Below are 26,044 nucleotides of genomic sequence, written 5' to 3'. Positions count from 1 at the left end.
GGGCTTGCTTCGCAAGACGGAAACCTCTTGCAAGTTTGTTTCCTTTTTCTTAAAACCGTTAATACAGTTGCGACTTGACTTCGAGGAGCAACTCATAGCACGCGGTGTGCGTCTCCGTAGGGGCAAGAACGCGTGAAGGCGGGTTCTGAGGGAGAGGGAGCTTTGTTTCGGCGAAAAATAGCAAGGCGCGCACACTTCCCTCCCCACAACTCCCAGTTAGGGAGGCCAGGCTCCGGGGCTCTTCGGACGGGGCTCCTTCCTTCTCCCCCCCCCCCAGCGCCCTGGCGGTGACAAGAGCGCCTGCCCGGGCGCTTTCCAACCCCGCGACGTCTACGGCTGCGGCAAGTTTGCCTCTCAGTGTGTGTGCGCGCGAGTGTGTGTTCTCCTCGCCCCGCTCGAGTTAGTCCCGGCGCAGCGCAGGCAGCAGGTGAGTCGCCCTTTGGCAGCGTGGAAGGCGCCGGGCCAGGCAAGGTCAGCTCGGGAGCCACCGGGGACGCGCCCCCACGCTCCTCTCCAACGGGCTGGATGCACCCCTCTCCGCTCGCGCGCTTCTGGCTGGCTGGCCGGCTGCAGCAGCAACAGGGGCAATAGGCATCCGGCTGGCTGGCTGGCGCTCTCGCTTTCTTTCGGGCTGCTGCTGCAGAAGGGATTTTGCACCAGACAACTTTTAGGCCAGTAGGAGTTTTGACTACCGCGGCGACAGCAGCAGCAAGACGGCGCCGACTGTAGTGCAAAGGGTCGGAGCAAGGCGAGCCGAACTGATCCCGGGGGCTCAGGCAGCAACCTCTGCCCTGCCTCCCCCCACGCCCCGCGCCCGCCTCTCCCTCCCTCCCAAGCACCCCCCTTTTTTGAGGTTTTTGAAGACTTTTGAAGCTTTTCCAAAACTTTCCCGACACCGTGCTTCGCAAGACGAAAAAAATCGCAAGACGAAAAAACTCATGGAACGAATTAATTTCGTCTTGCGAGGCACCACTGTATTTTGGAGTTGCATCTCTTGGGAGAACTATTTATTAAATGCTAGCAAATGAAGATTCATTCATAACAAATTAATTGCGTATCTAGATTGAAATTACATATTAAAATACACACAGGGGCCTATGTCAATGCAGATTAGTTGATGAGCCTCTTGATGTTGGAGCAAGAGCACATAGGTTTCTGTGATCATATGCTGACCATGTCAATTCATGTGGGTGGAGGCTAGGAGACCTCTGAAAACATGTTATGCCTGGTCTGCTAGTCACTAGCTCTTCTTCCTAGTAGTAGGAAATGTCATCTCAGGCCTAGTTTGTTCCTTTGCCTGGTACTAGTGATGTTGGCTTGTTCCATGATGTAGGTTTGAACCAGGCAGAGGGCCTTCTCGGTGATGGCGCCCGCCCTGTGGAACGCCCTCCCATCAGATGTCAAAGAAATAAAAAACTATCTGACTTTTAGAAGACATCTGAAGACAGCCCTGTTTAGGGAAGTTTCTAATGTTTGATGTTTTATTGTGTTTTTAATATTCTGTTGGGAACCACCCAGAGTGGCTGGTATAAATAATATTATTAATCTTGTGCTTGATAGTGGATTAACCTATGGAGGCCGTACCCAAATTGATTGTTCCCTTGCTTGCCAGTAAGCTCACAAACTCAGTTCAGACTAAGATGTTGTTGCTCTTCATCTCTGATCAACCCCAGCCATCATTGCCAGTGGTCCATGCAGGAGTGCCAACTTGAATAAAATATTGGGTTGGGGGAGGTATCCCCCCACCCTACGTAATCGATCACATGGCATTGTACACACATACCATTTGAATGGCAATGCCCATCAACTTTCGGGGAACTCAGACCCCTCAAATACTTTATTGGGGGAGTCGAAGGTCCCTTGGCCCCTGGGAGTTGGCTCCTATGGGTCCATGTGAAACCACAGGACAGAGTGGGTCAGGAACAAAATGGTAGTGGCACCTGCCCTGTGGAATGCCCTCCCACCAGATGTCAAAAAGAACATCTGTTTAGGGAAGCTTTTAATGTTTGATGCATTCTTGTATTTTAATATTTTGTTGGAAGCCGCCCAGAGTGGCTGGGAAAGCCCAGCCAGATGGGTGGGGTATAAATAATAAATTATTATTATCATTATTATGCTTCAGATTAACTTGTACTTGGTAAAATAATTTTCAATCTTTCTTAACTGTAGTTTAGCTCTGTTTCTAATGATCCTCCCAGATCTTTGACAACTAGGACATCTCCCTTGTTGCTAGATTCCCATTTGCATCAGTGTCTTTCTGCTGCTCAATGATCAGTACAATCCAGAAAAAATTCCTGTAAGCTGTTGTATTCCTCCCCCCACCCCTCCCGATCTCTGAAGGGCTGCTTAATGACGGCAACCCAGTTTTCTCTAAAGTAGCTTTTCTGCTACCTTTTCCTACAGAACAAAGGTATCTGAAGGGTGTCATTTTGCTGACTGTTTCATCATTCCTCTCATGTTGGCTCCCACCTATTGGTTTGCTTTCTCTCTGCATAAACTTTCATTTTCCTTTACATTGCTAAGCAGCTGTTGGGATTTTTATGCCTCATTGACTCTGATGATCTTCTCAAAACTTTTGTTGGGAAAGTTGCCAGGCAAATCAGCCTGAAAATAACTCTCTTGCAAGATCGGAAGCAGGCGAGTACAACTTGTGGCCCGCCAAGCCAACCCAAGCCAAGCCCATCCACCTGCCCACCAGGCTCTTGATAAACCACCTGAACTTTTGCTGCCCTCCTGCAGTTCCAAAATAAAGGGAAAGGGAAGTTGTCATGGCTAAAATATATACCGGGTGAGCTATGTCCAGGCTGGTGGGTCTCCGGTTCTTGCAGGGCTGGTGTGAAACTTCACTGAGATTCATAACATCTCGAAGACGGATATATATTCCAAAGAATGGTTCTTTAATTTGGCCAAGGAGTTAATTTGACCTTCAAGTGATTTAACATGAATTTGGAAAAACTATTAGGGAGCAAGGAGCATTCCAATGTGGCTCTAAGGTGATTGCTGTGTCATCTGGGGATGGTATAATATAGGATTGTCCCATACTTCAATGCTATGTCCTGTATCGATAATATGGGATGCGGGTAGCACTGTGGTCTAAACCACAGAGCCTCTTGGGCTTGCTGATCAGAAGGTTGGTGGTTTGAATCTCTGTGATGGGGTGAGCTTCTGTTGCTCTCTCCCAGCTCCTGCCAACCTAGCAGTTTGAAACCTACCAGTGTGAGTAGATAAATAGATACCGCTGCAGCGGGAAGGTAAATGGTGTTTCCATGCGCTGTTGTCCATCACAGTGTTCTGTTGTGCCAGAAGCAGTTTAGTCATGCTGGCCACATAACCCAGAAAGCTGTCTGTGGACAAATGTCGGCTCCCTCAGCCTGGAAGTGAGATGAGCGCCGCAACCCCATAGTCGCCTTTGATTGGACTATGGTAACTGTCCAGGGGTTCTTTACCTTACCTTTTACCTTTACCTGTATCAGTAGTTTGGTCTTGCATTTCAGGTCTGTGGGAATGTTCAGGGATGCAGGAGAGGATATATTGTCTGATAATAGCCTTTCCAACTTGTGTTAACAAGCTCACAATTTAGCAGAGTAACATTCCCCTTTTTAAACTCAGCGGATGTGTTTGCTCAGGCTCACTAAAGCCTCTATAATAACTGTTCTGGTCAAGGAAATAAACAACTATTTGACCTTTAGAAGACATCTGAAGGCAGCCCTGTTTAGGGAAGTTTTTAATGCCTGATGTTTTACAAATTTTTATGTGCTGTAAAGCCGCCCAGAGTGGCTGGGGAAACCCAGCCAGATGGACACGGTATAAATAATAAAATTATTATTAATAATAATAATTAATACCACACTCTTTCATGAAATGGACACCTGACCACCATTGCACTGAGCTGCTGTACTGTAGCGGAAGACGTGGATAATTTGAAAGTAGTCCCTCTCAAGGGTGCAACTAAAATGGCCAACTAAACTGGCTGAGTTGTCATTCCTTCTCCACAGAGAACAGAAGTTCTTGGAGGCGGTGATGAGGGAATCTCTTAATTGATACCTCTCGGTGCCTTTAACATGGAGGCATTCATTCTTGTATGCAGATATAAATAATGGACCACATGGCTGCTACCGAAAGTGGCAATAATGGGTTGTCTTCTAGCCAAACTTACCTTCGCATCATGAGATCATGGCATTCTGGTTCTTCCTACCCTGCTTCTTCTTCCTGGCTTTGGTTGTCAGGGGCCAACAGGAAGAAAAAGCATTGTGATGTCACAAAATAAGTACCGTATGTTCCGTAGCATGTCAGCCAGTGAACCTTGCTTGGTCCTGCAATTTGCCTGTGGCACAGCCTAAGAAGGAGTGATTTTGGACTGTGTGACCTTCAACATTCTTCCAGATTACAAGTGGATGGTTCCAACCACCATTTGCAGAACTCATAAGGCTATTTTCTTCTCTGTGTTACGCTGAAGAGGAAAAAGTGAATGTGCAGTTGCCATTGTGCTGCAGTACAAGCGAATTTTGTTAGCGGTGTGTCATCAGATGCTTCTGAGAGGGACTTGAAAGGTCTGGCTATCATTCATAAATCTTACAGTGTCAAACACGGATGGAGATGTCAGTAAAACCTGCATTAATGTTCAAACTATGATTGTGCTTAAGTGTAGCTAGATAATGGCCTCAAGTCCTCCTTCCTAGTACTTGTTTGACAGGTTGCATTCCAGATTCATCTTATTGCAAAGCAAGAAACCCTAAAGGGTTTTTTGGGGGTGATTATTTATTACTAGAACAATACTAACATATTATTATTATTATTAATATTAATATTATTAGTATTATTTATTTTATTAGATTTTATTATATTTCTTTCCTGCTCATTATCATAAGGTCCCAGGGTGAGATACAGCAACCTAAAAATATATTAAAATGTAGGAAATAACAAAATAGTAAAATTAAAAGCAGCTGTTGTGTGTACCACAGCCTTCTGAGACAAGGTTGACCTTTACCTTTACCTTTAATCATTAAATATTTTTGTTTTGAAAGAAGCTTCTGGATTCAGATAAATGCTTGACGTATCTGGTTGCTTTTTGTGTTTTTGCTGCTTTTTCCATTTTATTATTTGTGTTTTAATGGATGGATCATTGCTTTTTATCTCTCTTTTTTAATTTCCAAGTTGCTTTGAGAAACTCCTCTGGGAGGAGTGGAAGTGGGGCATTTAAAATAACAAAGAAATGTCCACTCAGAAGTAAATCCCAGCATGGCCTTATTCCAGCATAGAATGGGGCTATAAGATTGTAGCCATAGCTACTACCTGCACCAATATTAGCATTGTTTTGTTTTGGTTAGGTTTTTGTTTTAAACACATTTTGTAGCAATTTCTGCCAATGAAGTTTTAAAAAACATTTTTCACAATTTAGCATGCAATATTAGTTTCACAATTCTTTCCTCAATTACCTATGCCAGTGAGCCTGGTATCTCGATTCTTTTTCATTAAGGCTCTTATGTTTCCCTTTGCATTCTTATTCTGAAGGTGAAAGGCATTCTGAAGAATAAAACTGCACTCTAGACCTGATGAGTCACAACTGGATGAATCTTTCCATCTATTTCATAGCCCCTCGGCTGTAAATAAGTGTTTCACGTGTTCCCCTCTCCCTGCTCCTGAACTTCCCCAGGTCTCATCACCCACTCTGTATCTCTACTTGTCCATTTCTTTGGGTCAGGCTGGCTGCAGCTTGGGAGATGTTGCTTCAGCCATGATTCAGCTCAGACTGGGGTCTTCTACAGGAGCTGGAGGCCTCCCTTCCTGGCCCTCAGCCTCATCATGATTTGAGCAAGGGCTTCCAAGAGCTTTGCCCTCCTTCTGAGTAGCCTCATGGGCAGCTAGCCAGGCCTTTTGGTGAAGTTATTGCCTGGCTCTCTATCTCCTCTGCTCCTGTGGCTGGAGGGATGCAGAAAAACAGATAGGAACCCCAACACTGTATGTAAAACAAAGCAAAAAGAGCAGCTTCATGTGAGTAAAGGGGACAACCAAACTCTTTGAGTGAGGTCCTCACCTGGGAGCTCTCTGAGAACAAACCACCAGGAGTTCTGAGGGCTGCTGGAACCAGAGGTGGCAATTGGTTTGTGACACGGAGCCCATTCTAGAATGTTCCAAATAGAAGAAACCGGTCGGAGAAAGGGCAGGGAATGATATCATCAAACAGGGTTTGTGTGAAGGCTGACTTAATTTAGAACCCAGAAGAGGGGAGGGAGAGACCAGTTTGGAGCTCTGGAGAAGACCTTTTGGGGGTGTACTTCTCTGTGACACGATGTGGGACTGTGGATTTTGCTGTTTGTAGGAGTTACAGTGTCTGTTTCCATATCTGCTCAATCTGTAAATATTACAAAAATGCCTCAAGGGTGACATCTAGTCATACTCAGAGTAGACCCTGAGCTAAAAGTTACTGAAGACCATTGGTTTCAATAGGTCAAAATTGCTTGGCTGGATATTATCCTTAGTCTCCAGAGATCCCTTGTTCCAAAGGGAACCAAACCTTGGCAAATATCGCACCCCTACAATTTTCACACGATTCAGGGAACTGAGGCATTTGTTAACAATATGAATACTATTCCCCCACCCCCATAATCTCACACTCTCCAACCTATTTCAGTACTGAGCTGTTGTGTGTTCAGACCCAGAGACCTCCCCCCTAAATAAACACACATTTGACTCAAATTTTAGTTTTGGTTTTTGGCAGAATTTAGGCCACAACTTTATTGATTACAGAAAAGTGAGTGGTTGCATAGACTCTGCTTCGACTAGCTCCCTGCACCCTTGCAGGTAGCGCTGACCTAGGGCTCCAGCATAGGTCAGCCAAGGGTGAACACCTGAGGTAGGTGGAAAGCCTGGGAACAGACTCTGTCCACTCCCCAGATGCTCCCCTGGACTCAGGCACAGGAACAACCCCCTCTCGGGGGTTGACCAAACCAAGTTGAGTCCCTGAATTCCTTTAACGGAATACCCTTCACATAGGGACGGCGAGGCCGTTCCCCATCCCTATCACCTGAACCAGTGCCTATCCGCAACCTTACAAGTTGTGACAATTTGCTACGCGGCAGGTGAAACCCAAATGGCAACAGCCAATCAGCCAAGTGGGAAAATTCCTGCCGTGCCCCCTGTCCCAACGACAGATGACACACAACGGCACAGCAAGGTCAATCGCAAAATGCCCTAAAAGTAGGGAGAGGTGGGCAGGTATTCCGATGCACGAGCCGAAAGAGGAAGCTCTGGGTCACGTGCATAGGTATATATAGGTCCCTCAATCTGTTTAGACTGCACCCCATTGGCCAGATTAAACCCAGCAACGAGGGACCTACCAATCAGGTGGTGTGGCTGTCCAATATACCCACCCACAACCAGGAGGTCAGTCTCCAGGTCTCACAGCAACACGTGCCCTCTTTTAGGGAGGACACGATTTAAAAATGATGGTAGAAGCACTCTTGTGGAATGAGCTCAGAGAGGTAGTGTTGTTCTGTTGTAGCAGAACAACAGCATCAGAGTTGTGTGACACTATAGAAACTATTAATAATGTGGCATAAATAGGTAAAGGTAAAGGGACCCCTGACCATCAGAGGTCCAGTCGAGGACGACTCTGGAGTTGCGGCGCTCATCTCGCTTTATTGGCCGAGGGAGCCGGCGTACAGCTTCCAGGTCATGTGGCCAGCATGACTAAGCCGCTTCTGGCGAACCAGAGCAGCACACGGAAACGCCATTTACCTTCCTGTTGGAGTGGTGTACCTATTTATCTACTTGCACTTTGACGTGCTTTCAAACTGCTAGGTTGGCAGGAGCAGGGGACCGAGCAACGGGAGCTCACTCCGTCACGGGGATTTGAACCGCTGACCTTCTGATCGGCAAGTCCTAGGCTCTGTGGTTTAACCCACAGCGCCACCCGTTTCCTGTGGCATAAATAGTGTTGGAATAAAACTTCCATCACCCCTGATGGCTGGGGTAGTTAGGAGTCTGACAATATCTGTAGGACCACAGGATCCTCATCTCTAGGACTACTTCATTCGATGCACAAACTTAAGTAGCAATATTCCATTTCGGGATGGTGCTTCTGTGAGAGTTTTTTAAAGGGGGATTTCTCCCCCCCCCCCCGAGCATTTAACACACAAGTATAAGCAACTCACTTTAGGGTTCTCTTTTTGCATGGTTGAGCAAAAAAAATCCAAATCATATGGGTTTATTCACCTCAGTGAATTTTAATAAATGTGGCACTTACAGTATGTTAATGTGGAGCCAGCATAAGCAATGCTCCAGGCAGAAGTAGTTTTAAGGAATTGCAGGTGTTGTGGGTCTTTTTGTTTGAAGTCTCCCGGCTCCCCAGCTTGCCAGGAACATGTGTTGCATATTAACAACTTGTATCTATGATTGTCAGCAAATTGCATAATTGGTTCACTATGCCTGAGATAGAACTGTAATCATGAACAAGTGATTGGACATATGAAAAATGTGAACTAAAACAAAAAACAAAAAACTCCAAACACAATACATTTTAGTATATGACTGTTTACATTATTTCAAACTGCTTTTTAATTGTGCTTTTTCTTTTTTAAAGTTTTTAAAATTGTTTTTATGAGGGTGTGTTTTTTTTTGGGGGGGGGGGGGTTATTCAGCTGTTTCTTTTTATATTTTGATTATGTATTTTGTGGTTCTATAGTGTAATTTTATCTTGTGAAGCACCCTGAGACCTGCATGGATAGGGCGGGATATAAATTTAATTAATAATAATAATGACTTTAAGTAACAGAATAAATTGTATAGGAGATAGGATAAGGGATCAAGCCACTCACAAGAAATACCTTGTTATTTTACTTAGCAAAGAACATGTCTACTTAAAGCATTGAAGGTGTTGTCTTCAGACTGAATAGCTGACTGCCTATTTCCCTCCTCACTTCCAGCCCTATATTTCCATGAATTCATCACTTGTATTTTCCTATCTGGGACTCTGAAGTGGATAGTCGTGATTTTCCCACTGTACAGATACATTTGCAACATCCTATATACATAGGACCTTGCGCAGATGTTCTGATCAATGGACAGGACTCAGCTAACAAGTTTCCACTAGCCCAATGGGGTTTTCCCCTCTCTTCTTGCCCTATGTCCCCTCATGCCTTCCACAGTTGGCTCTGTGTGGTGGGCGGAAAGAGAGTTTGTTTCATCTGGCACCTTAAGAAGCTCAAGATGATGGAACAATTGCCATAGCGCTACACTGAATTTCTTTCAATATTTGGATGTCAGGTACATGGAGAATTTTAATGGGCATCATCCAAGTCACTGCTGTCAATCATAATGATAATTAAGTAGGCAAACAACAACAATGCTAATTTTTAACAAAATTAAAGAAATAATTCAGAGGTGCCTTAGTGGCCAGATTCACTATGGTTTGCTCAGAAACGGAGTCTAGATACAGTGGTACCTTGTTTCTGGAACTTAATCCATTCTGGGAGTCCATACGTCTCCCGAAACCGTTCAAAAACCAAGGTGCAGCTTCCGATTGGCTGCAAGAGCTTCCTGCACTCAAATGGAAGCTTCGTTGGATGTCTGGCTTCTGAAAAATGTTCGCAAACTGGAACAGTTACTTTTGGGTTTGCGGTGTTCGGTAGCCGATTTGTTTGACAACCTCAGCCGTTCGAGAACCAAGGTACCACTGTATCTTGAACAAAGTGGCCCTGATGTGCATTTGCAGGTGCACTCAACAGCTAGTGACCTAGATGTGGTGCACATTCTGCTGGCATCCAGTGACCTATCCAGCTCATTGAATGAGGCCCATAATTCGGTGGCTTAAGAGCTCATGGATTTTGCATATGATTTAGGCCTGCTGGTGAAGGTGAGAAAAGTGACAGCAGCATTTCCAGTGTTCTGAATTTCATATCAAGTAAAGATGTAGATGAGAAGCCAGTTACATATGTGCATATGTTCTAGATGCACATATGAAAGATGGAGTTGCCATATTTCAAATAGTAAAAGCCCCGAAAGTTGTTGAGCCAAAAAGAGAGAGAAGACTTGCCTTACTCGTAGATTCAGGAAAAACTGCAACCTTTCAGAAACCCCCCCCCCCCCCGGATGTCAATTCTGCCTTTGAAATCCTGGTAATGTCTGGGAAAACCCAGACGTATGGCAGCCCTAGGAAAAATTGCTTCCATTCATGTATTACCCTTCGATCCAGCAACCTCTTTATAGGGCTGCCCCATGTGGCCAACCATTGAAATACAGGTGGCGGTCATCTCAGTTTCTGATCGGACTCTGCCTACTAAGGCTGGCTATAGGATCCTTCTGGGAAGGAAGGCATAGAGAGAGAGGGTTTTCTATTCCCATTCTTCCTGGGTTGAGCAATGAGGTGTCCCTGAGCTCCGCTATGTTCCTGTATCCTTGGAAATTTGCTTAATTCTGGTTTTTGATTTGGTCGTTGTTTCCACCTGGTTCTTTGCTCCTGACCACTGGCTTGTTCTTTGTTCCTAAATCACGGAATCTGCTGCCTGTTACCCAGCCCTGATACATTTGCAGGAGCACCAAGGCTAGTCTTTAATGCACTGAATGCAAGTGAAGATAAGAGTGCTGGCCAAGGTGGATAGTCAAACCTTAATCTTATCTCTCTCTTCTTCAGCAAGTACTTGCCTTGTTTATGTTCCTCATTTAAGTGAGAGTCCTGAAAGAAGGGACCTCGTGGAATGATTCTTAGTTTGGTCTCTCAGCTTTTTGCTTTTTTTCTCATTAAGTTGCTTTGTAGCCCTTGTTCGTTTCAATTATGTAACGTGCTTGCTTTATTGATCTGTGACCGTATAATTAATTCACAAGTGAGACATTCAGCAGCTGCGTAGAAAATCTGCCTGCCTTGTATTGCTAGTTGTGGCAAAATTGCTTGTTATGCTGGGGTGTAGGAGAAAGGCACAAAACTAGCTAGATTAATTGGAGAACCAACTCCAGAAACTTGTACTTTTATACAGAACTGTGCTTTAGATACAAAATACCTTGACATTAGTTTCCAACTGGTCTTCTAGAGTATTGTGAGGCTATAAGCCCTGTGTGTAGAAGAATACAATAATAGTACCATGCCAAAGCTTGGAGGCAGGGTCTATTATTATTATTATTATTATTATTATTATTATTATTATTATATTTTACTCTTTTTTCCATATAGAAAGTTACATTTGTTACTCAACAATTATATTCCAATTCAAAAGAACTAGTGCATTCTCTCTCACCAAACACCAATGTTTAAAACCCAAAATTACATATAATTTTAAGGTTCTGTCTTACCTCATTTCATCCTCTCTAACATTTTTCTAAATATATTCTGCTGTTTTCTTACATTTCTCGCTGTGGGTCTTTGTAAATGGGAAATAACTTTTAATAATTTTTTTTTTTTTTATAAATATTTTATTAGATTTTCTTATACAAAGTCAATAATGTAATACAAAAGAAAGAAAATAAAGAAAAAAAAGAAAAAAAGATATAAGAAAAACCAACTTTCCAAACCATTTTTGCCAATCTAATCGGACTTCCCCACATCTTCCAGACCCTACGTTCTTTACAATAAAAACATCAGCAATTTGTTACCTTGTTTTATACCTTACTGTATCTTTCAGTTATTATGTTTCTAAATTCAAAATGCTGTTTCCCAATTACTTATACCTTTAAATAAACATAATAAAGTTACTTCACGTTTCTACTTTGTCTTTCTTATAACTTAATTTCCAATTCATCAAATCTAGTTGCTGAAGCTATAATTTCCAAATCATGCACATTCTTAACATTCATATAGTTTAAAATGTTTTTGCAAATAATCCTTAAATTTTTTCCAGTCCTCTTCCATTGTTTCTTCTCCCAGATCACGGATTCTGCCAGTCATTTCTGCCAATTCCATATAGTCCATCAATTGCGTCTGCCACTCTTCCAGTGTGGGTAGATCTTGTGTCTTCCAGTACTTTGCAATTAAGATTCTTGCTGCTGTAGTTGCATACATAAAAAAGGTTTTGTCCTTCTTTGACACTTTCTGGTCCACAATGCCCAGAAGGAAGGCCTCTGGTTTCTTAGGAAAGGTATATCTAAATACCTTTTTTAACTCATTGTAAATCACTTCCCAGAAGGTCTTCACTTTTGGGCAGGTCCACCAGAGGTGAAAGAATGTCCCTTCAACCTCCTTACATTTCCAACATTTATTATCAGACAGGTGATATATCTTAGCAAGCTTGACTGGGGTCATGTACCACCTATATATCATTTTCATAATGTTTTCCTTCAAGGCATTACATGCCGTGAATTTCATTCCGGTGGTCCATAACCTTTCCCAGTCCTCAAACATAATGTTATGCCCAATATCCTGAGCCCATTTTATCATGGCTGATTTAACTGTCTCATCCTGTGTGTTCCATTTAAGCAGCAAGTTATACATTCTTGAAAGTACCTTAGTCCTAGGTTCCAACAACTCTGTCTCTAATTTCGATTTTTCCACCTGGAATCCTGTTTTTTTATCCAATTTAAAAAGCTCTTGAATTTGAGCATAATGAAACCAGTCTTGCACCCTATTCTTTAATTTTTCAAAGCTCTGCAACTTCCAATTGTCTCCAATTTTTTCAATTATTTCCCAATACTTCGGCCAATTGGCCTCTGTATTGAGTCTTTTTCGAGCCTTGGCCTCCACTGGTGATAGCCACCTCGGGGTCTTGCCCTCTAGTAGGTCTTTGTATTTTATCCAGACCATAAATATTGCTCTTCTGACAATATGGTTTTTAAACATTTTATGGATTTTTACCTTGTCGTACCACAAATATGCATGCCACCCAAAAGCATTATCAAACCCTTCCAGATCTAGGACATCAGTGTTCTCAAGGAGCAACCAATCTTTCATCCAGCAGAAGGCCGCTGCTTCATAATATAACCTCAGGTCTGGCAGGGCAAACCCCCCTCTTTCTTTTGAATCAGTTAGTATTTTAAACTTTATCCGGGGCTTTTTGCCCTGCCAAACAAACTTAGAGATATCCTTCTGCCACTTTCCAAAACATTCCACTCTGTCCACAACCTGTAGAGTTTGAAACAGAAATAACATTTTCGGCAATACATTCATTTTTATAGCTGCAATTCGACCCAACAAGGAAAGTTTCAGTCTTGACCAAATTTCCAAATCTTTTTTGATTTCCAACCAACATTTTTCATAATTATCTTTAAATAAATTCAAATTTTTAGCAGACAAATGAACCCCTAGGTATTTCACTTTTTTAACCACATTCAATTCTGTCTCTTTCTGAAACCCATCTATTTCTATAGATGTCAAGTTTTTTGCCAAAACCTTAGTTTTTTGCTTGTTCAACTTAAAACCCGCCACCCGACCAAATTCATGGATCAGTTCTAAAGCTCTTTTTGTACTAGATTCTGGCTCCTGTAATGTTAAAACCAAGTCATCTGCAAAAGCTTTCAGTTTATATTGTTTCACTCCGACCGGAAATAACTTTTAATATAGACCAGAAAGGGCGGAGAGGATGAAATAGCTGCTCAGGGATACTGATCACTTTGTGATTTATAAGGTGGCTCTCTATCTTCTTGGCAGCTAGGAAGAATAGGAAGAAAGAACTGGATGGGCTAGCAATCAATTGCAAAGGGGACTCTGAGAATTACTTTTTATTCCATACAATAAGAAATAAGAAATTTTGTTGGATCTGACCATGGTTTTACTGCATTTGTAGCGACCGCTGTTTTTTTTATTCTTTCTTTTTTCCTTCTTTGGATGTTGCCATGGCCTTTGGCTAATGCAATAAAAATAGTTACTGTTATAAACTACAGTGGTACCTCGGGTTACATACGCTTCAGGTTACATACGCTTCAGGTTACAGACTCCACTAACCCAGAAATAGTACCTCGGGTTAAGAACTTTGCTTCAGGATGAGAACAGAAATTGTGCTCTGGCAGCAGCGGGAGGCCCCATTAGCGAAAGTGGTGCTTCAGGTTAAGAACAGTTTCAGGTTAAGAATGGACCTCCAGAATGAATTAAGTTCTTAACCTGAGGTACCACTGTAGAAAGGGTTTCCAGTCTTCTTTAGAAGATTTGAAATTTGTACCTTTTATCAGTGCCATCAATTTTGCCATATCTGCATATTCCACGATTTTCATCAACCATTCTTCCTTTGAGTGTGTTCTCTCCTCCTTCCATTTCTGGGCCTAGAGAAGCCTTGCTGCTGTAGTCACATGTATAATAAATACCATTAGGCTATATTTGGGATTTCACAGTCTAGTATCACCATCAGGAAGGTTTCTGGCCTCTTGGGAAAAGTCGCTTAATTCCCCCCCACCACCTTAATTTTATTAAGGTCCATGTGATGGACCTTCTTGCAGGTCCACCACATACGATAGAATGACCCCTCAGAGGCATGGTCAATTTTAGGAGTATTGTAATAATAATTAAAATCATGCATTTGTACAATGCTTCGAATGTACAGGAGAGATTTTGTTCCCTAGGTTGGTGATAGGAACTTGTGGGCTTCCCAATGTTGCTGGACTACAATTCCCATCATCCTTAACTGTTGGCTATGCTGCTGGGACAAATGGGGGTTGGAGAATTTGAAGGTCCAGAAGTCTCCCATCTCTATACTTGGCATTTTTATTTCGACATGCTTATAAGTTTTAGTGGTGGGGCTTTCAATTACCATATTGGCTGCTGGCGTCACAGTTTTCTGTTTGGGTTGTTTTCTTCCTTGCTTTAAGATTTTAATTTTTTTTACATTAGTCCTGGTGGAAAACCAGGACGTGGAGAACTGATAGCTCAACCCAGTTGGGCTCTTCCTATGCAATGGGATATAAATCTTAAAAATTGGGGATATTTAGATAGATGTGGCCTCTAGTTACATGAATCCAGATATTTTGAAAGTTTGTTGTTGTTTAGTCATTTAGTCGTGTCCGACTCTTCGTGACCCCATGGACCAGAGCACACCAGGCACTCCTGTCTTCCACTGCCTCCCACAGTTTGGTCAAACTCATGCTGGTAGCTTCGAGAACATTGTCCAACCATCTTGTCCTCTGTCCGTCCCCTTCTCCTTGTGCCCTCCATCTTTCCCAACATCAGGGTCTTTTCCAGGGAGTCTTCTCTTCTCATGAGGTGGCCAAAGTATTGCAGCCTCAGCTTCAGGATCTGTCCTTCCAGTGAGCACTCAGGGCTGATTTCCTTCAGAATGGATAGGTTTGATCTTCTTGCAGTCCATGGGACTCTCAAGAGTCTCCTCCAGCACCATAATTCAAAAGCATCAATTCTTCAGCCATCAGCCTTCTTTATGGTCCAGCTCTCACTTCCATACATCACTACTGGGAAAACCATAGCTTTAACTATATGGACCTTTGTTGGCAAGGTGATGTCTCTGCTTTTTAAGATGCTGTCTAGGTTTGTCATTGCTTTTCTCCCACTTCCAAATTCTCTTGGCCATGCTGAGAGCAGGTTTCCATGAAGGTCCTGGGAGCTGAAGAGATTATTTGCTTTGCTGTAGAACACCAATAAAATGAGATAAAAAATTAGCAGCAAAGGGCGGTGCCAGGAAAATGGAGGCAATAGGTCTAGGCAGAGCAATGACATTAGGGGAAGGCAGTAAACAGACACTATGATTCCCTCATGGAGGTGAGAATGGGAAGTTCAAACATGATAATTAAAAGCTAAAGAGAAAGCGGTGGAATAATTGGAAGCAATTATTTTTCAGCAAAGCGCCATTTGGGCCCTCTGAAAGAACAGATAATCAGGCAGATAATTTCCACTGTACTAAGCAGCTATTAAGTGGAGCAAAACCAATACTCTTTTTTTTCTTGCTTTATCAGTACATTATGTCAGAAAAAAAGCCTTAAAGCATCTCTCTCCCTCTCTCTCTCCCCCCGATTAAACGGGGTGGGGTAAGGAAAATGAATACTGACTGAAGACTGTAAAGGGTCTGATTTTTCAAAGGAACAAAAGATATGTAGTTCTGTGGTAAGATTCACCAACATTCACATCCCACCCCCCTCGGTTAAAGGTCATTGGTTTGGTTTTCAATTATAAAGTTCAAGTGAGGCAAAGTGAGGCAGCTGTAAAAGTTGTAAAGTTATAAAGACCAAGTATTTCGATAAAGGGCATCATCAGTAGTACCTAAAATGCGTCTGAAGGATTCTGTGAAGGAGATTTTAAAATGTGAGCTTCTCCTACCATGTAATGGGAGCTCTGCCTTGCCTTTTTAATCAAACAAATGATTAAACCCGGCTTTCTGTGGACTATTTCAACCCCCAAATCTAATCAAATGCTGTTTATGGAGTAATATTCGCCTAAGTGAAACTTCAATGTCAAAAGCACGTAACATTGAGGTATATGGGATTTTGATTTATATACCCTTGGCACATGGGACAGTGTTGATTTGGGGGGGGGGGAGCCTTTTGAATTTAAATTAAAAAGAATTGTTCAAGAGCGGACCAGGGGCAATGTGGGAAGTAGAAAAGCATTATTCACAAGCTACTTGGGGTGGCATAGTACTTTCTGCGGCCCAAATATCACAGTACAGCAGGTAATGGCCTCTGGCCGAAAGATGCCTTACTGTGTCACATTCTCTATTCTCTGGTTTTCGCTTGTCCCAGGGCACTAAGAACATCAGTGCAAGTAGATAAATAGGTACCGCTGTTGTGGGAATGTAAATTGTGTTTTCATGCACCCTGGTTTCTGTCACAGACTTGCACCAGAAGTGGTTTAGTCCTGCTGGCCACATGACCCAGAAAGCTGTCTGCGGACAAATGCCGGCTCCCTCGGCCTGAAAGCGAGATGAGCGCCGCAACCCCATAGTCACCTCAGACTGGACTTAACCACCCAGGGGTCCTTTACCTTTACCACTAGCAGCTGCCAATGGCATGGAGTAGAGTAAGATGAATCATATGTGACTCTTAAGTATAATGGTTTAATTGATTCTGAAATGAGGATGCCTAAATGTATATTGCAGAAGGTTTAACATGGGGCTCTTCAATGGGGCTATATTAAAGCCAAGGAGAGAGCACGCTGAGCTCTTGCTAAGTTAATGTTTAACTAACTGATTGCTGTTTCTCTGGTAGCTAACATGTGAGAGTTGTAACCTTAGATCATGTGAGAAGTATTGGGTTTCAAAATCTGCATTTTGAAAGGGAGTTGCCTTTGAATCATTATCTCCTAAACTCAACAGTAAAGGTAAAGCACCCCTGGATGGTAAAGTCCAGTTGAATTCGACTATGAGGTATGGCACTCACCTCTGCTTTCAGGCTGAGGGAGTTGACATTTGTCCACAGACAGGTTTTCCAGGTCATGTGGCCAGCATGACTAAGTGGCTTCTGGAGCAATGGAACACCGTGACAGAAGCCAGAGTGCTGTACCTACTTATCTACTTGCACTGGCGTGTTTTCAAACTGCTAGGTTGGCAGAAACTGGGACAGAGCAACGGAAGCTCACCCCATCGCGCGGATTCGAACCGCCGACCTTCTGATCAGCAAGCCCAAGAGGCTCGGTGGATTAGACCACAGCACCACCCACATCCCTCAAACTCAGTGGAGTGAAGGTGTAAAATTAGGCTCTCCTGAAGCAAGAGTAAATAGCCTTCAGGCTGTGGAGAGAGAGAGGGGGACCTTTGCTTCTAGGTATGTTTGGATTATTTCATATTTCACATGCAAGATGCTGAGCCTGTTGTAGATAACACAATACATTGTATGGATATTTGGGTGTATTCTGTTTTGTTTTAAAGCGTTCTGCTGGTAAAAAGTTTGAACAATATTTTTTATTGGTCTGGACAATGTTTTATTCCAAAAGAAGTCAGCTCTTATGCTTCCAGTTGCTTCAAACTGCACTATATTAGTATCTGCAACAGTGACAATGTTACTTAAATGGAACTAAACCTTAACAGCAGTGGTAGCAGGGAACCTTTGACCCTGCAGATGTTTCTGGACCTAGACCACAACTCCTGTCTCCCCTGACTATTGGTCAACCATATCTGGAGGGCTGCATAAGTTCTCCACTCCTGTCTGGAAGAGAGAAAGGGGAGGATGAGTTACAGGAGGTCATTTTTGATAGTAATCCACTATAACATGTGTTTTGGCTCAAAGTCAATGTAATTGTTCGAGGGTGTGTGTGTACTTTTAATTGCCCCTTTGGGATAGTTGGTAATTGCTGCCTGAACCACTTAGGGTGACTTCTCTCCCATTTATACAAAGGATGCTAGTCAAGCTGAATCTTGCCTCCAACCTACTTAAGAAAAGAAAACCCCGTGGAACAGCTAAAATGTATAATTTCAGACTTCATGTGTTTGGACACCTTTCATCATAAGGCAGGTGCAGAACAGCGACTGAGACTAATTGTCTTGTAATTATAATGCTAAAAAGTGAGCATGGTTGGAATGGCAGATTATTAATCCAGTTGGCTTCAAAACTCGCCGCTACAGATAAAGAGTAAATTAATTAATTTGGCCCGTTAGTGGCCTCTATTCTTTGTGACAGATCAGTGAATGCTTTCCCAAAAGCTTCCCATATATGTTTAAATTCAAGTGCCTGATTATCCTCTTCCAAAGCAACTACTCTATTCCAAACTTTAAAAATGGAAAGTGTAATGCTGGTCAACAAAAGAGGTTTAAAGACTGTGTCAAGGCAAATTTTTAAAGAATGTAGTATAAACACCAACAATTGGGAAACACTTGCCTGCAAGCACTCCAGTTGGAGAACAGCCTTCACCAAAGGTGACATGGGCTCTGAAGACACTTGAACTCAGGACGCAAGGGAGAAACGTGTTAAGAGGAAGGCATGCTTGGCAAATTCCCACCTTGATCAACTCCTGCTCAGAAACTTATGTCCCCACTGTGGAAGGACATGTGGATCCAGAATTGGCCTCCACAGTCACTTACGGACTCATTGTTAAAACCATGTTTATGGAAGACAGTCTTACTCAACTACGAGTGATCACCAAAGAAGAGGAGGAGGAGGAGGAGGAGGAGGAGGAGAAGAAGAAGAAGAAGAAGAAGAAGAAGAAGAAGAAGAAGAAGCTTTTGCACCCAGAGCCAATGGTGAGGGCTTAGAGGCAGAGCAAGGTGGTTGCAGGCTGCCCCGGGCGTCATCCCTGAGGTGACAAAATCCACCCTGGGTGGATTGCTGCCATGGAAATAGAGCACCCCCCAGGCAGATTGATGCTGTGTCGATCACGCACCCCCGGGTGGATAGCCCCGTCCCCTTGAGTGGATCACCCCACCCCCGTGGGCACGGCATGTGGCCACTCCGGGTGCCCAAGCAGCTAGCTCAGCCACTGTGAGGGCTGTTTTCTTTTCTTTTCTATAAATAATTTGAGAAAAGTTTTCTGATTGCTTTTAGCTTCTTGAAGCAGGGGCCTGGCAGAGGAGAAGGAGACATATGTTTAATTCTTTAAAATGTACAGTATAAGGAACTACAGTGGTACCTTGGGTTAAGAACTTAATTCATTCTGGATGTCCATTCTTAACCTGAAACTGTTCTTAACCTGAGGTACCACTTTTGCTAATGGGGCCTCCCGCTGCCACCGTGCCGCCGCCACACAATTTCTGTTCTCATCCTGAAGCAAAGTTCTTAACCCAAGGTATTATTTCTGGGTTAGCGGAGTCTGTAACCTGAAGCGTCTGTAACCCGAGGTACCACTGTACAGATAAAGTCAGAGGCATACCTAGGGGTTGGGAAAACTGGCCCCTTCTGGGGGTGCAGGCCTGGTGAGGGGCACAAAAATCATTTCTCAGACGATGGATGTCAATGTGATACTGCTATCATTGCAAAATCAAACACAGGAGAAGCTTCCTGTCTTTCTCTCACAGTGGCACAAAGGTGGGTGTGTAAGTGATTTTTTGGGGGGTGTCCTAGATAAGCAGCTGGATAAAGTGCTTTCTTAACAGCACATAAAGTAAAGTAAAGGTAAAGGGACCCCTGACCATTAGGTCCAGTTGTGACCAACTCTGGGGTGACCAACTCGCTTTATTGGCCGAGGGAGCTGGCGTACAGCTTCCGGGTCATGTGGCCAGCATGACTAAGCCGCTTCTGGCGAACCAGAGCAGCGCACAGAAACGCTATTTACCTTCCCGCCTGAGCAGTCCCTATTTATCTACTTGCACTGTTATGTGCTTTCGAACTGCTAGGTTGGCAGGAGCTGGGACCGAACAACAGGAGCTCACCCCGTTGTGGGGATTCGAACTGCCAACCTTCTGATTGGCAAATCCTAGGCTCTGTGGTTTAACCCACAGCACCACCCGCATCCCCAAACAGCACATACTTCTCAGCATATAATTAACCTGTGTTACAAAAGTATAAAAGTATAAAAGACCTCTCAAATGGTCTTTTAAAGAGTGAGCACATTGGTCCTTTCATCGCATGAACCTCTTGTGTTCTGTCTCTCTAACATACATGTATATTTGGAAAAAGAAAATATGAAAGTGCTTAAGAGTTGGTTTATGGATAGATGATTGAGAATTAAAAAATGTTTAGAAATTATTTATTTTAATCAAGTCCCCCATTTTTTTTTAATGAAGGTCTTCTCTTGGCAATGTGGATAGTAAAATAGACTAAATTAAAACATCCACTACAACAGCTTTAATAGACAAAGCCATAAATCAATAAGACAAACCCTGCAATAGTACAACGATAAAATTGAACCATAAAATCCTAAATAGGCAGACACAAATCAAAAACCCAGCAACTGGTTCAACAAAACTCAGCCAAACTACAGATGCTTTAATAGGCCCGGCCAAATTGCCATTATTCTGCAGAGACCAGCATCAGTGATGTTAAAGGATATTAGATCAAAAAGTCCCTTTGCCCAGCTCCAACAATGCATTGAAGTTGCTGCTTCCAACAAATTAAAACACCAAATATTAAAAACTTCCCAATTCGGGGCTGCCTTCAGATGTCTTCTAAAAGTCAGATAGTTGTTTATTTCCTTGACACCTGGTGGGAGGGCCTTCCACAGGGCAGGCGCCACTACCGAGAAGGCCCTCTGCCTGGTTCCCTGTAACCTCACTTCTCACAGTTACAGATAGGTAGCCGTGTTGGTCTGCCATAATCAAAATAAAAAAATCCTTCCAGTAGCACCTTTAAGACCAACTAAGTTAGTTCTTGGTATGAGCTTTCGTGTGCAAGCACACTTGTATCTGAAGAAGTGTGCTTGCACACGAAAGCTCATACCAAGAACTAACTTAGTTGGTCTTAAAGGTGCTACTGGAAGGATTTTTTTATTTCTCACTTCTCACAGTGAGGGAACCACCAGAAGTGCCTCGGAGCTGGACCTCAGTGTCCGGGCTGAACAATGGGGGTGGAGACGCTCCTTCAGGTACACTGCGCCGAGGCCATTTAGGGCTTTAAAGATCTATAAAGCAGTTTTGTGCCAGACTGGGTGTGTGGACTGTGTAGAGCCATCTGGTCCCACCAGCCTTTGTAGGGTAATCCCCACCCCCACCCCGTTCTGCTACACGTCACTCTGCTGGGGTGGTGCTCCCTCTTTCATCTGTTGAATGGCCAGGTAGACAGAAGCTCTGCAAGCAGGAACCCCACCAGTAACAACCAGTGGGAAGCTTTGAAATGGGGTGTTCAAGAGGAGGAGCTGAGCTGGCTCAAGAGCCATTGGATTCTACGCTGGCCCCACTGCTTCCGTGGGATGGCATTAAGGCCACATTTGCACCATACATTTAAAGCAGGTTTACACTATTTTAGCAGTCACAGCCTCCCTCAAAGAATCCTGGGAACAGGAGTTTGGTAAGGATGCTAAGAGTTGGTAGGAAATGCTTATCATACCCTCCAACATTTTCCCGATGAAAATAGGGACCCCCTATATAAGAACAACAATAATTTTATTATTTATACCCCACCCACCTGACTGGCTTGCTTGATGCATATATAAAACCATTAAAAACAATTGGACATAAAAAAAACCATTAAAAAAGGCTATACAGGGCTGCCTTCAGGTTGTATGGTTACTTATCTCCTTGGCTCAGGGGTCACATAACATAGGGCTGCCATATGACCTGATTTTCTGTCCTGTATTATTTTTTTTAAATCAGGCAAATGACCTAGAAAACCGGCAATGGGTGTTACATTGTGCCGAAAAAGCCCAGAAAAACTCCATACCTTGAAAATTCTTGTAGCTTTTACTAGAAAGAGCTCAACAACTTTGGGGTTTGTCTAAAAAAAAGCTCAACAGCCTTTGGGTTTTCTTTTAGAAACCTCAACAATATTGAGGTTTTTCTGTCCTAGTTTTTACTTTTTGAAATATGGCAACCCTAGCCTAACTCCATACCCTCCAACATTTCTCTGGTGAAAATAGGGATGTCCTAAGGAAAAGGGAGACATTCTGGGATCAAATCAGAAACTGGGACGGCTTCTGTAAATCCAGGACTGTCCCTGGAAAACAAGGACACTTGGAGAGTCTTCAGTATTCCCCTCTGAGAGTTAACAATTCACTGAGTGGTTTGCTAATCAACCTTTCTTCCCAAGGAACTCTGGAAATGTATGGAGCAATCACTGGGAGGCTGATTCAGTGATTTGATTGCTCTCCTTCCCACTCTATCCTGGCTGGCATAAGCAGCAGGGCTACAGATGCACCAGTGGTCTCCTAACTCCATTAAGCTTCACTGGGCAGCAACTGGGGTCTGCATTGCATCATAATTCATTAATGCATCAGACCACTTCATCATCCTGAACCACAATTGTTTATTAGTTAAATGCTACCTAAATGATGGCCAGCTTTGATGCTTCCCAGATTTATGACCATACATTGAACACTTCTCTTCCTTCCAGGAGCTAAATATTGCCTTCCACTTGCTAATATGCAATTTTAGCTTGTTCCTTTTAAATGATTTATCCCGAGCAAGGCTGAAATAAGTTAGAAGTTAACAATAATTCAAATGCAAGTGTTATTAAACTGAGAGATGCCTTGCGCAGTGACTTTCCTCTAGGTTCATTTCCCTGTTTAATAGACTTGAACTCGGCTAAAGTAGCTGTAAAATGCCTACCTTGATGCACATTTTCTCATTGATTCGTCTCATCTTACCGTAATATGCCAGAGACGACACCTAAATGGATGGGAAACACTGAGATATTTGTGCCTGCTTAATGCTCATTTTAGAAGAGGAATTAAGCAGATCAGGAGCAATCGGGGGATCCATCAGCAAAGTTTCGGCAGGAGCAAAGCTTGTTATAAACCATCCAGCTGTTGAAAATGGAAAAATAAGTGTATGAAACAAGATTCTGTGCTGCGTTCATGCCTCCAGATCTTCTCCACCATCTTCTCCTATCCCTTTTCCCGCAGAGATAGTGTGCCACAGGCATTGATAACTTTGAGCTGATTACTATGAACAATTCCTTCCCCCGTGGTGGTTTCAACTCTCCAGTCTGAAGAGTGGAGTTCTACTGCCAACACTGAGTGAACCTAAGATGAGTAGGAAGGAAGAAGGGCTACATTAATGGGAACTTCCCCATTGCTCTAGTTTAGTTCCTGCTCCCTTCAGTGCAGGAAGACACACCACACCTTGCTATCTAAATGATGGCCAACTTTGTGTGTGATGAAATGATGGCCCTGTGCCTCTTGGGCTTGACGATCAGAAGGTCAGCGGTTCGAATCCCGGCGGCGGGGTGAGCTCCCGTTGCTCTGTCCCAGCTCCTGCCAACCTAGCAGTTCGAAAGCACACCAGTGCAAGTAGATAAACAGGTACCTCTGTGGTGGGAAGGTAAACGATGTTTTTGTGTGCTCTGGTTCCCGTCAATGTGTCCCTTTGCACCAGAAGCGGTTTAGTCCTGCTGGCCACATGACCTGGAAAGCTGTCTGTGGACAAACACCGGCTCCCTCAGCCTGAAAAGTGAGATGAGCACCGCAACCCCATAGTCACCTTGACTGGACTTAACCATCCAGCGGTCCTTTATCTTTTACCTTTACCTTTCATTTATTTGACTGCAAATATACCTCTTACGATGGGAGGCAGGAGACTTTTGGAGATAGCAGCAGCGGAACCAAAAAAGAAATCTGGCAGGGAGAAACAAAAGTACATTTCTAGGTAAGTTGGCAGTGAAAGCAAAATAACAGTATGACATTAATGGCCAGAATTTTTTTTTGTGGGGGAAGCAAGTGGGAGGGCAGGCTCCTTGTTTGGGGAGACACTTGCCCCTCTGCCCCCATTTTGCTGCCACCTATGGATCTGTCATTCATATTGTTGTGTCTGCTCTTTCACATTAATAGCCTCACCCTGGATTCAGTTTCTTGGTCATCCTGGAGTGTGATAGAATCTTGAAGCCCGCCTCCTGGAATATACAAGTGGGACCTGCCATGAAATGTAATGTTGCAGCACATTCTTGCCTTGTAACTGGAGTGCTTCTCTTCAGGGTTCTAGCCTGCCAGATGCCTGGAGCATCATCCGTGGTACCATAAGTTGCAAAGGGCTCAAGAAGACCCTTTCACTCTCCCTTCTCTAATCCCACCCCATCCCCATTTTCCATCCCCCCATCCCCAACTTGCACTCCTCTTTATGTGGCTCCACTCCCATTTCCTCCCCCCCTTTTTTTGCATTTAATCTTTATTGATTTTAAATATTGCATCCATCCATCACAAGAATAAAAAAGAAAAAACACATCAAATACAAAGAAAATGTTACATATAAGATAAAGTTCTTCCATACGTTAAGACTTCCATCTTCCTCAGCATGGCTCCTTCGTTTCCTGGTTAACTGCAAATTGTATGACATTTAACTTATCACAAATTATCTATAATCTTTGTAGCATATAGTTGTCGGAACCTGCGTTCGACCGAGCGACTCCTCCGGTCGAGCCTTCGTTCTCTCCTCTGACGATAATTAATGGCCTGATCCTCTGATAGGCTCCAGGCACATTCCCATTCAGCAGAGTTTCAAAGCAGCAGAAGTGACGAGATTTATGAGCTACATCGCTATGCTTTATTTCTAGCTACGCAGACAGAAAAGAAAACATCCTCTCTCTGTGAAAGACAGAGAGTAACTGTAACAAAGGAACAGGAAACCAGTAAACATCACATCCATCTCCTCTCTCCCGTGAGACTTCCAACAGTATGGAATCTCTGGAATGTAAACAGAGTCTTGTGACTCCAAGCACTGCACAGTGGCAACACACAGAAACCAACATCAGTATGGCAGAAGTTAATCAAAGCATGTCAATGATTTCATATGGGAACAATGTTCTTTTAAATATAATCTGTATATATCCCATTCTTTGTTGAACTTTTGGTCTGTCTGGTTCCTAATTTTTCCTGTCATCTTTGCCAGTTCCACGTAATCAAATAATTTTGCCTGCCATTCCAATTTAGTTGGTATTTTATCTCCTTTCCACCATTTGGCTATCAGCATTCTTGAGGCAGTGGTTGCATGCATAAATACCCTCCTCAATTCTTTCAGAATGTCTGCAGCCATGATACCTAAAAGGAAGGCTTCTGGTTTTTTTGATGAAAGTTAATTAAAATATTTTTTTTAGCTCCTTATAAATAATTTCCCAAAAGTTCATTATCTTTTTACATTTCCACCACATGTGATGCATTGTTCCCTTCTTTTTCCTTTTTAATATTGCATTCTACTGGGTACGCTGGCTTTTGCCTGAGCATTGAGATACCTCTTGTTTCTCAGAGAGCCTTCAATCCTGTTCAGTGTCCAGCCAGTTCACTATTATCTCTTTGTGTTTCTACTGTAAAGCATTAAATGGTGATGATCTTGCATTTGCCAGTTCATAAAACTTCTATCGGCTGTCATGGAATTTTGTTTTAAGTAGGGAGGCCTCTAAAGCCTTGGCAGGAAACGCTGAAGAGTTGGTTGCTTATCGTGTTTTTGACACCTTCTTTATGAATGGGGTTTTTTTAAGTGCATGGAAGACATGAATTATTAGACCCTTGTAACCTCAACTAAATGCACAAATCTCTGTATACTTGCAGATCATCCTTTCTGCTCTTTCCCCATTCATTTCTGCTTAGTGTGTAATGGATAGCTCTTTTGGATTTCTGATTTAGATCTTCCTGATGGGTTTGCGGTTTTTTTGGTCATTTATATGGAAAGAAGCTTTC

The 26,044-nt window shown here is 43.1% G+C and overlaps 2 long non-coding RNA genes across 2 annotated transcripts; one reads left to right on the top strand and one right to left on the bottom strand.

The window, feature by feature from the left end:
- Positions 1-4,287: 4,287 nt before the first annotated feature.
- On the top strand, positions 4,288-25,202 carry LOC308458818. Its single transcript, XR_013977697.1, has 2 exons — positions 4,288-4,550; positions 24,742-25,202. It is a non-coding gene; the product is annotated as an uncharacterized lncRNA (long non-coding RNA).
- LOC308458676 lies at positions 5,554-6,090 on the bottom strand. The gene is made up of 2 exons (XR_013977618.1): positions 6,035-6,090; positions 5,554-5,919 (listed from the first exon to the last, which is right to left on the bottom strand). It is a non-coding gene; the product is annotated as an uncharacterized lncRNA (long non-coding RNA).
- Positions 25,203-26,044: the final 842 nt, after the last annotated feature.

Source organism: Podarcis pityusensis (assembly GCF_964106645.2).
Source record: "Podarcis pityusensis genome assembly, chromosome: 1".
In the NCBI taxonomy this organism is placed as follows: domain Eukaryota; kingdom Metazoa; phylum Chordata; class Lepidosauria; order Squamata; family Lacertidae; genus Podarcis; species Podarcis pityusensis.
The sequence above is the reverse complement of the archived record's forward strand: the minus strand, read 5'-3'. Positions and strand labels throughout refer to the sequence as shown.